This window comes from Oncorhynchus clarkii, chromosome 5, assembly GCF_045791955.1.
Source record: "Oncorhynchus clarkii lewisi isolate Uvic-CL-2024 chromosome 5, UVic_Ocla_1.0, whole genome shotgun sequence".
NCBI classification, from domain to species: domain Eukaryota; kingdom Metazoa; phylum Chordata; class Actinopteri; order Salmoniformes; family Salmonidae; genus Oncorhynchus; species Oncorhynchus clarkii.
In genome coordinates, this window is record NC_092151.1 from 24,653,954 (window position 1) to 24,666,434 (window position 12,481).

Below are 12,481 nucleotides of genomic sequence, written 5' to 3' on the forward strand. Positions count from 1 at the left end.
GGACGTTACAGGTGCAAACTGGATGGACAACACAACTGGTTCTGAAAAAACTGCACTACATGTCCTGTTGGTCAGTGGCAAGTAATCATCACATGATACTAAAGTACCAGGTTAAATAATTTGTATTTTTTTTAAAACAGGATAATACCAGTGTTTTCCCAGTTTGCTTAAACAAACCACATCTTCTGTCTAATCTCAGATTTTTGTATTTGGTAGTTTAGATGTGATTATCTGTATGATTAATACACTTATTCATAGAGGTACCAAATAGTTTTACATCCCCAGATGGACTAATCACATTTCAGAGCTCCACTCTGAGTCATTACCATGTAGCATCTGCTGTGTAATTGACATGATGACAGGCCCTCTACATGGATGTCGGATGTCACCATGGATGCATTTTAAATATTGAAAAGAGGGGGTTTACTCACATTCATCCTGTCTCAGGAACCACTGTAGAAAATATTCACTGACTTACTGTTTTCTGCTCTTTAAATGATATTCAATTAGGCTTGATTGGACTTTTCCAACAGTGGGTTGATATTGCATTTTACCTATTTTCTTCCTATACAATATTTGACCTCATGTCAAAATATTAACATTTTGGTAATGCATTAGGTTCAGATTCCCATACAGATGGATGACGATGAGACAAATCAGACCAAATGCTAAATAAACAAAGCCTAGGCAGTAGGAAAACCCACAGGTCTGCTAGTTTTGTTATAGCAACTATTCTAGAGTCTAAGCATTCCATCTCATCATCACATGATGACCACTATAGAGCACTGAGGATCCCACCACACATCTCCATGGGAGAGCTACAGAATGAACTGAAGACCGGCGACCAGCACTGATCTCCCCAAGTTGGTCGTTATCAACCACCACTTCCAGGCTCATCTGAATTCAGACAGAGGCCTTCAATAACCATCACTCTCTGCCTAATCTGTAATGAATTATGCCAGGTCTTGTATCAGGGGCACCTGTCTGCAGCTGAGAATTCAGGAATCCCATTATGAATGGCCTGGTGGTGTGAGAGGTAGCGGGCTGCAGGCTGCAGCTGGGTGCTAGGATCTCGTAATGGTCCATAGGGGTTAGGGCTGGTTGGAAAATCCCTCCAGATATAACATATCTGCTTACTGGATTCACTTTTTTTCTGAAATCAAAATCAAATGGTAAATCCTTTTCATATTATTTCATGGTTGATTGTTGCCCTAGAGTGGATCACAACAATGCAATTGATCGGATGAAATGTGTGATAAAGATACTTTTTGGCCTAAATTACTTATGACCCAAGGGTTAGTGGCTCCCCATGTCTGGGTATACAGCGCGATAGTCCAGAAGTAAACTATACAGTAGTTATTAAAATAATACAATTATTACATTTGATAGCTAAAATAATACAAATATCATGGGATTTGTTCAGGGCCCACAGTTGGTAAGAGAATAGCTGAAATGCAACCTTCAGGTAGGAAAACATATAATTTTCAATATATTTACAGTATGACACATCACATTTTCTCTGATGTCTCCAAATAATTGTCAAAAAAGTGCTGTGATTTAAAGTCACTTTGAAAAATGGGATGTTATTACTTAACGTCAGATATTCCCTACAGGGGGATGAAACATGAGCTGGAATGTGTTTTTCATGGTTGGCATTGTTAATCACAGCCCCAACTCGTATCTCTGCTCTGTTTTTGAAGGCATCCCTCAAGTGATATTTTGTTTTTTTCTTTCCCCCTGGGGAGGAAGTCAATGTATGTGGGAACAGGCATGCCTGTAGGCACCTATACACTGTATATATACAGTGCCTTCGGGAAAGTATTCAGACCCCTTGACTTTTTCCACATGTTCTTACATTACAGCCTTATTTTAAAATGGATTAAATAAAAAAGAATAGTCAGCAACTTACACACAATACCCCATAAAGACAAATCGAAAACAGGTTTATTAAAAATAAACAGAAATACCTTAAGTATTCAGACCCTTTGCTTTTTGAACTTGAGCTCAGGTGCATCCTGTTTCCATTGATCATCCTTGAGATGTTTCTACAACTTGATTGGAGTCCACCTGTGATAAATTAAATTGATTGAACATGATTTGGAAAGGCACACACATGTCTATTTTAGGTCCCACAGTTGACAGTACATGTCAGAGAAAAAACCAAGCCATGAGTTCGAAGGAATTGTCCGTAGAGCTCCGAGACAGGATTGTGTCGAGGCACAGATCTGGGGAAGAGTACCAAAAAATGTCTGCGGCGTTGAAGGTCCCCAAGAACACAGTGGCCTCCATCATTCTTAAATGGAACCACTGTAGAAAATATCCACTGACTTACTGTTTTCTGCTCCTTAAATGATATTCATGATACTCTGGCAGCTCCGGACAGGAGGGCGACTCTGGCAGCTCCGGACAGGAGGGCGACTCTGGCAGCTCCGGACAGGAGGGTGACTCTGGCAGCTCCGGACAGGAGGGCGACTCTGGCAGCTCCGGACAGGAGGGCGGCTCTGGCAGCTCCGGACAGGAGGGAGACTTGGTTCTGGGAGCGGGCACAGGACTCACCAGGCTGGGGAGACATACAGGCGGCCACTTCCTTGGCCGAGGCACTGGATACACAGGGACGTGGAGGCGCACTGGCGGTCTCGACCGCATAGCTGAACCCCCCCGTTCTGGCTGGATGCCAGCTTCCACCCGGCAAATGCGGGACCCTGGCACCAAGCACACCGGCCTATGAATACTCGGCCGAGACACAGTGCGCATCACCCCATAGCACAAGGCCTGACCTGTCACCTGCTCGCCCCGGTAAGCACGGGGAGCAGGTTCAGGTCTCCAACCTTACCCTGCCACATTCCCCGTTGTGGCCCCCAAAAACATTTTTTGGGGCTGCCTCATGCTTGTGCCGCTGTGCCAACTCCTCGTAGAGTTGCCGCTCAGCCTTTGCTGCCTCCAATTCCTCCCGTGGATGGCGATACTCCCCAGTCTGTGCCCAGGGTCCCTTGCCTTCCAGTATCTCCTCCCATGTCCATTTCTCCAGATAACGCTGCTGCTCCTCACCACGCTGCTTGGTCCGTTTGTGGTGGGTAGTTCTGTAACAATGTTTGTCTGAGGAAGAAGGAGTAGACCAAAGCGCAGCGTGGTACGTGTTCATATTTCCTTTAATTAAATGAACACTAAATACAAAAGAACAAAGAGAATAAATGAAAACCGAAACAGTCCCGTATGGTGCAAACACTGAAACGGAAAACAACTACACACAACCCATAGTGGGAAAAAAGGCTGCCTAAGTATGGTTCTCAATCAGAGACAACGATTGTCAGCTGCCTCTGATTGGGAACCATACCAGGCCAAACACCTAGAAATATAACACACAGAACCAAAATATAGAATGCCCACCCCAACTCACGCCCTGACCAAACTCAAATAGAGACATAAATAAAGAACTAAGGTCAGGACGTGACACTCATATTTTGGCCATGTACTGATAATAAGAAAAGACTATCTGCTCAGCCATTACAATTATAACTGGCTATACTTATTTCACCATTAACCATAATGAGATACAAGTTTCAATTTAATTTATCGTAATATGTTTGTAAACTTATCATTAAAATGTACCATAACGATGGAGTGTCCATCATGATATTTGCACTGCTACTAAGTAAACCTCCAATTGTTCTCCACTATTCCACCTGCTAAAACCTCCCCCCACCCCAAGTTGGGTTGTCGTCCCAGTGACTGGCAGACTCCCCCTGGATCCTAGGGCCTTTGAGAGATTGGGGTCCATGTGTTTTTTTTTTATTTTACCTTTATTTAACTAGGCAAGTCAGTTAAGAACAAATTCTTATTTTCAATGACGGCCTAGGAACAGTGGGTTAACTGCCTGTTCAGGGGCAGAACGACAGATTTGTCAGCTCGGGGATTTGAACTTGCAACCTTCCGGTTACTAGTCCAATACTCTAGCCACTAGGCTACCCTGCCGCCCTGCCGCCCTGTCTTTATAAGGGTCAACATGTGGCATGAGAAAAAATCCAGTCATCTCAGGAGTGAGAGCTATGCTCTGTGGGTATCAATGCTGTACACAATAACAACTGAGTCTTGCTCCAAACTGGTAAAGAAGGGTTTTATATCTGACAGTTTCAAAGTACAGTAGAGATCAACCTTTCATAATCTCACAATGTGGATTCCTGGTGAGAAAAGAAAAATCCACAGTGTCCATATTAGGAGAGCATCACACCTCCAAGACTTGTCACAATTTCCATTGATGTGCAATGATGTCATATGTACACCATAAAACACAACCCAGCTTTTGGGTGACGTAGGTGAAATAGTTATCCAGTGTGTAACAGATAGCTGCTCAGATTTGTATGTGCGGCCAATGGGAGGAGGCTTTGCATGAATACTCCAGACTTGTGGGGTCCAGTGTTTGTTAGAATAGCAGCTACTTTCCTATAAGACCTGCATAAAAGAGGCACAGCGAAGTGAGAAACCTTGAACTAATTATCGTTTTTATTTTTGTGCCTCTACATTTTTTTTGTCTGAGAAACTGACTCCAAGTTTTTTTTTACAATTGCATTATGACGAATGTGCTGCAAAACTCTTAAGAGGGATTCAACCTTCACCTTTTTGAGACACACTTAGAAAGAAATGGTTGTGAAAAATGAAGTGTTTCTCCTCTGACATGCTACATACAGATGTAGGATCTTAATTTGATCATTATTTTATTGCTGAGAATTTCTTTGCAGGAAATGAATATTTTTGCAGGAAATGCAAACTTCTAGTGTACTTTTGAGGTATAAAAAGACTTCTAAAGTTTGTCATTTCTACTTCAAAATGTCAGACTTGATTTGCCCTAACCAAAAATGAATCAAGCCATGTCATGATCGTCGTCAGGGTGGAAATGACCGGACCAAGGAGCAGCATGGTGAGCGTACATTTCTTTTTATTTATAAATGTCGCCAACAAAACAAAGAATGAGGACACGACCGTGAAGGTTACATCGGCTATACAGGCCACTAACACAACTACCCACAACTAAGGTGGCAAAACAGGCTGCCTAAGTATGATTCCCAATCAGAGACAACGATAGACAGCTGCCTCTGGTTGGGAACCACACTCGGCCAAACACACAGAAATACAAAACATAGAATGCCCACCCCACATCACACCTGACCTCACCAAATAGAGAAATAAAACGGCTCTCTAAGGTCAGGGTGTGACAAGCCATACAAAAAAATGTCCATGAATTATAATTCACATTCCCTGCTGCTTTAGGATTATTTTCCTGCTGTAGCAAACTGGTTCAAATTAAGATTGTACATCTGTAAAGTACAGAGTGCCTGTATGGAATATTAAAATGTTAACCAATTTCTGCTCTTGACAAGGGAAAGTTGCTCCATAATGGCATTTCATCAAGGCTAAATTGAAGTGCAAATGTTTTCCTTCCCACATTCTATTCAATGTCAGTGGATTGCCAGAGAAAAAATCACTTTGACAATTTGAAATGGTCCAATTCCTGTTGCCTGAAAATAACATAGAGGTAAGTTGGAGGACATGATGTACTGTACTGTATGCCCATATACACAAAACTGTTGTAATTTTCTGCAGCTAATTCTATACCTCATTACTCAAAATGAATATGCTGTTCGATGACAATAACACAACATCGAATCCATCCAGTCAATTAGAAGGAAAAGAAGACATTATCTAATATCATTTAAGACTACATGCTAACGAACAAACCAACAAATGACTATAAATACGAATAACTTTTTTTCAATCGATGCACGGCTTCACCTGGCCTCTGATCAATATGGTCTGTCAATAATTTTGCTGAAGCTCCATTTCATCGCAATAATCTTGTCATATGCATAAAATGCTGTCCTGAATATGAATTGTATGCAGCCTGAATCTCAATGGCTTGTGTAACACAAGCCGTGGGCTGTTATGTGTTTGTGAGCGGAGTGGGATGACACAGAAAACTCAGCACATATCAAGTTATATCATGGTCATGTATGGCCAACAGATGTCAGTGGCAAAGGTGCAATGTGGGGTGATGCATCCACGTAGGCTTCCATAAATTATCTTTCTATTATGTTTTCGCCTTCAAAACTAATATCGTGGACAATGGTCTTCAGATACCACATGTCCTGAAGCAACAAGAGGCCAGCATTCTATTTAAATGTATATCTAAATTATCTGCAATCCTGCCAGTACCTCAGGAGAGAACCTCACTATTGGCTAAAAGAGACCAGTGGCATTATGATGATTGGTGAGCTGATGAGCATAATATGTCTGATAGCCTGTGGCATCAATTCCTCTCTTTCACAATCACCACCCAGCGTATTATTTCATTGCTTGTCATAAATCAAGGTTGTTGCTGTTGCACTTCTGAAAAAGCAACCCAACACAGATGCCATACAACACTGTCAACCGATGACAGTTTCCTGTCACCGGTTGACAGTTTTTGGCCCTGATGACAGTGTTCGGCCCAGATCTGCATATCGACTGACAGGCCGGGCTCAAAGGATAATTAAATGTGAATGGTAAGCCAGGAACTTGGCATCAAGCTTCTCCAGGGAGGAAGGACGGAAAGAGCGAGAGAAGGAGAAAGAGAGGTATCGGTGCCTGATGTTGGCAGTGTGCGGGGCAGATACAAGGGAATATCTGTCAGCACGCTGCCCAGCTCCTAGGCTCAGGAGTCTGGGTTCCCAGAGAGAGGGATGGAGAGGGAGACGAGAGGGTGATCCAATTTCTGTGTTGTTTGGCTCCAGAGCTTCTGTGCTCGCGAGCCCTCCTGCCAGGGACATTTTATGTGCTCGGAGATGCTAATTAGCTAAAGTGTACTTGACCTTAGAGCTGGGGTTAAGAGAGGAATCAGGATTGGTTCCGTCCATCTCTCCGACGTGGCTAATGATGTGATTTTTTATTTACACTGGTACTTCTTTGAGGATAGTGTAGCATGCACAGGACTGGGTTTGGTTCTCAGTTCTAGAATGATTCTCCCAATCCCTATCTCTCCATAAGTCTGTAGCATATATGATAGTGCAGGCTTATCTACAGTTCCTAAAAGTACATTTTTTACGTTTTTTCGGTGCAAACCATAAACAACCAAAATGTTTATGTGATGCAATATTTATGATATTACGTCCAACAATGCCCTTGAGAGCTACAGGGTGTGCAGGTTTTTATGCAAGGCCAGCCGTAAACACACCTGATTTAACCAATCAACTAATCATGAAGATCTAAATCAGCAAACCAAGACCTTAGTTGATTGGTTGAATCAGGTGTGTTAGGGCTGGCCTGACACAAAAGCCTTCACACCCTCTATAGCAAATTATGTTTGGCTAGCTGGGCAACATAATATTGTATTGTTGTATCCCATATTGATATTTTTGTTGTTGTGAGCCATATTCAATGAAAAACAGGTTATTCTAATGCTGTAATAATGCATGTTTGGATTCAGCACATAGCCTAAATAAAACATTTCTACATCTCAGTTACAAACTCTGTGCTCTGTGTGTTTAGCTACATGCAGCTCTGGCTGGATCTGTGAGTGCTGTGCCTACCCGCCTACAATTCTCCAGTAAATAGTCAGCGCATTAAAGGGATAGTTTGGAGTTTTGGCAATGAGGCCACTTATCTACTTCCCCAGAGTCAGATTAACTCGTGGATACCATTTTTATGTATCTGCGTCCAATATGAAGGAAGTTACGAGGTAGTTTCGCAAGTCAATGCTAATTTACGCACTGACTGGAAGTCTATGGGAACAGCTAGCATGCTAGCAATTGTGCTGATGCTAGTTCCGACAAACTGCACACAGACACATAAAGATGGTAGTGACCATCAGATAAAGCCTGCCTTTTTATCCGTTTGAAAAGCGAAACAGAGTTTTCTTTGGACTTGGACATTGTGTTATTTGTGAATGAGTGTTCCCTTTGAATGAAAGTGCCAAGGCCAATACACAAGGTACCAAGAACGGCCATTCACAAGATTCCACAAAGTGTATTAAAATGCATAGTATTTCTCCAAAGAACATTATTCTTAGGCGGGCCAATGAAAAACAATGCTCCACATGCCTTTATAGTAGTCATGATTGGACTGGAGATCTCTCCACAGTTGTCATTCGTCCCCTTGACTAGGTCTTGACTGGTCTTGATGACACAGAATGGCCTCCTCTCGAACCAGAAGCTCCATGGTGAGTAATATTAGGTTGACCAGAGAGAATTCTGATCAGAGGGAGGAACATTCTTCAGCTTTTCTACCCATTGTGCTAATATTGATTGTTAATGTAAGAATGATTTGCACATTGTAGAAAAAACATTTTCACAGTAAGGTGGCGTTACAATTTCACATTTACTGTGTGTGTGTGCGTGCATGCGTGCGTGTTCATGCGTGTGTGTGTTTTCGGGTTCTGTGAAATTGCAAAATTGGCCAGTTTCTTTCTTGTACACAATGAAGCTATCACAATATCACATGCTTGATAGAATATCAATACCGTCTTCCCCTCCGTTCACTCATATTCCACTGTACTGTAAAATTGACCTGTGACCTAGACCACAATGCAACGCAACAATGTGTCAATAACTCCAGAGAAAATACACCAAAGCATGTCAAGAATGCACACAGCACAAAATACTGTCAATATTTAGTCACTCATCTAGTCCATTGTCAATTTACATGCTAAATTAATTGAAGTGTAATTTCTTCAATCATTAAATTGGCTCTTTGTTAGATAGCAATTTCATGGATGTTGGATCACATGGGGGACTTTTGTCTAACATTGACAATGGACTAGATGAGTTCAAGCGCGCATGCGCACACACACACACACACACACACACTATAGCTCTCTAACTATCACACATATTATATATCATCACATCTGTTATACGGATTGGATGAAGCTCAGTGTTAAATTCAAATCTCCCTATCACCATATCTAAGCCAATATGACACGAACCTCCATGAAAATGTGTAAATCAACTTGATTGGATATACACAACACACGCCTCTCGCCATGAGCCGTCCAACTGTTACCGAGAACCACATACCATATTTTTTTAACAGGGTCCTTAGCAATTTATTTTTAAGAGTATTTATTGCACCTACCTAGCTCAAATTCTACACGTCAGATCAAAACGAGACTATAGCATTCATATAGTAACAGTTGGACTTAAAATATGCAAGTTTGACCAAATTTGTTGGTGCAACAGTTTTTATTACGTTTATAATGTATAGCTCTCACGTGCTCATTTATGTCTGTTAATAACCAACGATGTGCTTCCTTTTGTAGCATTTCTGACAATGCTAACATGTTTCTTCAGCCGAATCGCAGAGTTCTAACACCGGGTCGGTTGTTCGGCAACAACACAGCTGCTCGCACAATGCTGTCAGTCAAAAAAAGTGTATGGAACAAACCTAGGCTACTGTAGATAGCTAGCTATATAATGGTTATTCAATGAATGCAAACAGATATTTTGATTAGCTATCTAGCTAACCTAGCTAATGTTAGCTTGATTATACAAAGTCCAGCACCTAGACTCTGTAGCTACCTAGCTAGATGAGATTAGTAATAGAGTTACAGTAAATTAAACAGTCCTGTAACAGCTCCAATAAACAAAGTGAAACGTAAAAGAGAATTGTATCACCCTGCAAGGCGCGCGGTCAAATGATTCAAATGAGCGCCAACGCTGATAAATTGGCATTACACAAACTCATCATTACACTATTGTTGTCTAAATTACATCAACCTCCTCACCCTAATCATTCAGTTAGGCCTAATTTAAATTAGATTCTGAAGCAACTTGCACAATTATCGCCCATTCCATTCATTTGTCATTCATTCAGTAGCCTGGCATCGTTTTCTTCGCTGGATAGAGTTAAGGATATATTTTGCATTATTCTAAAGGACTACTGCAACATGTAGTATATTTTTGTTTCCCTTACAATACATTTGATTAGTAATAGAGTTATGGTAAATAAAACAGCTTATTTTTACAAAGTAAAATGTAAAATAGAATTGTATCAACCCGCAAGGCATGCGGTCAAATTATTTGCTGCTGATAAATAGTCATAACAGAAACTCATCATTACACTATTGTCTTTCTAAATGAAATCAACCTCTTCACCCTCCTTACCATTCAGTTAGGCCTAATTTCAATTGTGAAGTAAGGTGCACAATTATCGCCCATTCATACATTTGTCATTCATTCAGTGAGGAGAGAGAGAGCATTAGCGCCCGGCTGGGTACCAACGTCCTACAGCACATTGTCTTGGCAGATTAAGTCAGGAATAGGTGTGGGAAAAAACTGGGAAAAAGGCTCTAAATAAAATTCTGACAAATGAACAGTGTAAAATACAAACATTTAGGAAAAGTCAGGGAAGGTGTAGGGCATTTCGAGCTGATTTTCTTCATTTACAATATCAAACGTCAGTGGCCATTGGCCTATGGCGGTTCTAGTGTTATGCTACATATTATTATTTATTTATTTGTATTATTTTTTTAATTTGACCCCTTTTTTCTCCCCAATTTCATGGTATCCAATTGTTTTTAGTAGCTACTATTTTGTCTCATCGCTACAACTCCTGTACGGGCTCGGGAGAGACGAAGGTTGAAAGTCATGTGTCCTCCGATACACAACCCAACCAAGCCGCACTGCTTCTTAACACAGCGACATCCAACCCGGAAGCCAGCCGCAGGTGCACTGTGTCGGAGGAAACACAGTGCACCTGGCAACCTTGGTTAGCGCGCACTGCGCCCGGCCCGCCACAGGAGTCGCTGGTGCACGATGAGACAAGGATTTCCCTACCGGCCAAACCCTCCCTAACCCGGACGACGCTAGGCCAATTGTGCGTCGCCCCACGGACCTCCCGGTCGCGGCCGGTTATGACAGAGCCTGGGGGTTCGAACCCAGAGTCTCTGGTGGCACAGCTGGCGCTGGAGCTACATATTATTTTGACAGAGATAATGAACTGTCAAATGATCAGCACAGCAACTGACAAAATGTTTGAAACACAAGTGGCTCTGAGCTTAATTCAATATGACATAGGTAAGCTAACAGTTACAGAAATCAGGAATACAGACAGGCTCTATCTATTTGAGCTACTGTGTCCAACACACCATTATGACCTGTTGTTATGTTGGTCACCTGCTTACCATTAAAATGATGTTATTACTAAAATAAAGGTTTAAGGAAATATAGGCACATTACTGCAAGACAAAACAGCTCAATCAAGCGTGATGGTCTTGTAAGTATAAAAGCAAACGTAAAGATAACGTAATGGGATAATGTCTTACTGTGTTGTATGAAGAATCCAATACTTTACCTTGTATGCAGTACAAATCATATAATTGTGGAAGCACCTCCTCTAAGAGTATGAATTAGGCTGTTTGAGAAAGTTTGCATCCTAAGCAACCTGCCTATACATAGTTTGAAGTACAATACCAACATAGCTACTGTAGTAGGACAAAGCTGTGTGCTGGAAAACCTTGGTAGAGCATGGGTGGAATAGAAATTGTGGTGCTCGTGCATTTCCTTTATTTTTGGGCTTCGGACCAATGCCTTTTCTCACTTAAAACATAGTTTTTTTTGTTTTTAATCTACAGTATAGATCCCACAAAATAATGAATGAGGAGTGACTATGATGCACAACATACAGAATGCAGTGCAGTGAAGCAAGGAACATATTGACATGAACAACATGTACGTCTACAGTACAGTACACACACATACTCAAACAAACACACACTCCGTCACAGAGAGAGAAATCTGCCTTGACGTTTTGTGCTTAAGGCTATTACACAGCTCCAGTGACAGAGGGGCGTTATTACAAGGACACACTGCAGTATTCATGATTGAGCTCTCTGAAAAACAAAGATCACTGTGATTTTCACACATCCATGCCAGTGAAAATATACCTTGTCTTATATCCAGCCATTATTACAAACACCCATGAAAGAAAGCAATGATAATGGTGTCACCATGGTAACTGGCTGTATGTAGCAGGCCATGCTTGGACACAGATGGATCAGGGAGGGTGTCTGGGTATCCCTTGACCCTGATCTAAGGTCCGTTTTTGTTTTCCCTCCCCTTATGGTTTAGAAGAATGTGTCAGGTATAGGGCCATGTTTGTTGCGATGCTGTGAATGGGCGATAGGGTGATGTTGTACTGGCATGGTAATATTTGTAGGGATATTACAACAAGTTCTCCAGTGATTACCTGTTCCAATAAACCCAGGTTAATGTCCAAAAAGTGTCTTCAATAATGAACTAGATAGGTTCAAAAACAATGTTTTCATTTAATTCTGTCTTGAAACATTACAGATGGGGGCAGTTGAAAAGTGTGTGCATTAACTAACAGACGGGCTGTCATGACACATCCTCTTGCTCCTCTGTTTGAGATTCACTAGAGGAAAGCTTCCCTGTCTGGGTCTGTGTGTACAGTAGCCTCCCCAGGGTGAGGACAGCCATGGATCCAGATGGCTTGT